Raw genomic sequence first — 1,917 nt, 5'->3', positions numbered from 1 at the left:
CGCGGACAAGCAAAAAATGTCAATCTCTCTCTCTCTCTTACATTTCACCTCCGACGAAGTATCGGCAACGACTAATCGTTTTGCGGTATCGCGAACACATTAAATCCTTTTCTGTATCGACCATTGTTGAGCGAGCTGTCCTTGTCTATCACTACGAATCTGTACTTGCACTGCCAACAATCGCGACACAACGCGTAAAATTCATCGTACGGCATGTCGGTATTCACGTGATCGTTGTACACGTATTTCAGGTTGGTACCATCCTGTTTGAACAGGATCAGCAGGTTCGCGTTGTCGCGTATCAGATGTTTAGGTATTCTCGCGTACGTCTGACAGAGATAAAAGCAGTCGACGCTCGAGTGCCGGCCTATTGAAAAGTACTCTCTCACAGCATCTTGCTTATCGCATGCCACGTCATCGAACAGGAAAATCGAGTTTGGACGCGCCTCGCTCGACAGAATGACGTCACTGTTGTTGGAGAATGTGAAATAGCCGATTTCATCGATCGATGTCATCAAATTCTCCAGATATCGATATTTTGGTTGTTGCAACGACTTTGAGTACACGTACACGTTTTCGAAACGTACACCGTGCGGACTTTCCAGCAGGTTTATCAAAACGTTGGTTTTACCACAATTCGAGGGGCCGCAAACGATTGCGCGTATAGTAGTCGGTAGCATCGTCGGTAGCATCGTACCATGCTTGCGCATCTCCGCGTTATCCCTCATCGATCGTAATCTGTCGTCGCAATTCGTCACGCGTATCGCCAAAGGTTGTCGCACGAATCTCATTTTCACACTATCGACTGAGGAACGCTGGATCGAACGCCTATTTTTAGGTGCGCGGAACCGCGAATCGCTCAGTAACGAAAATGTTCGTCCTACTGTCGAGACCTTCCGATATTTGCGATTTAAGCGCCGAACAGTTACCATTTGTTCCGAAAGTTGTTCTGCTGCGAATGTGCAGCGATCACGTCCACTACCTGTGGGACAAGCTTCCGGAATATATAAAAGCGGATTTAGAGGTTCAACAATATCGGCGCTGTTATGAACATTACAATCAACCGTGGCAGCGAACGCACATCGACGGTCCAGCACCGTTGATAAAAGATTGCTGTGAATGTCAACGAAAATAGGTAGAGGCCTATTAAATCGTGCGATAAACGCCCTTCCTTTCAAGTTACATATCCCCGGCTATCAGTTTTGCGGTCCGGGCACTCATTTGGAAAAACGATTGGCGAGAGGTGATCGGGGTATAAATCCATTGGACGCGGCCTGTCGCGAGCACGATATAGCGTATTTCCGGAACACCGATCTCACCGAGAGACACGCGGCTGACAGGATACTCGCTGAGGAAGCGCGAACTCGCATCGTCGCGAAAGATTCGACTCTCGGTGAGAGAGCCGCAGCTACAGCTGTTTGGGCAGCGATGAAAGCCAAGATAAAAATCGGCATGGGTATGAAAACGAAGACGAAGACAAAGACGAAGACGAAGACGAAGACGAAGATGAGGACTACGCGGAAAAGGTCGACGAAAAAGCGGATACTTCCGTCAGCGAAACGAGGCGGTATATTGCCGATTCTACCGATGTTGGGCGCGCTCGGATCCTTGATCGGTGGAGCGGCTGGCGTGGCCAAGGCGGTGAACAACAGCAAAGCCGCGCGCCGTCAGCTGGAGGAGCTGCAACGTCACGATCGCGCGATGGAAGGTCGCGGACTTTATCTCGCTCCGTATAAATACGGACAGGGACTGTATCTCGGCCCGTACAAACGTGGACAAGGAGTGGCAACGAAGAAAAAAAAACGTCGAAAAGACGCTAAAAATGTCCACGGGTGTGACAACGAACATACAATTAGAACAATTGGCGGAACGTATGCGTATACCGTACTTTAGAGGGGTTTTCATGCGTGATTCGTT

This window comes from Polyergus mexicanus, unplaced genomic scaffold (genome assembly GCF_030449975.1).
Source record: "Polyergus mexicanus isolate NDT 795.1 unplaced genomic scaffold, iyPolMexi1.0 SCAF_24, whole genome shotgun sequence".
Lineage (NCBI taxonomy): Eukaryota > Metazoa > Arthropoda > Insecta > Hymenoptera > Formicidae > Polyergus > Polyergus mexicanus.
This window is presented reverse-complemented; position numbering follows the sequence as displayed.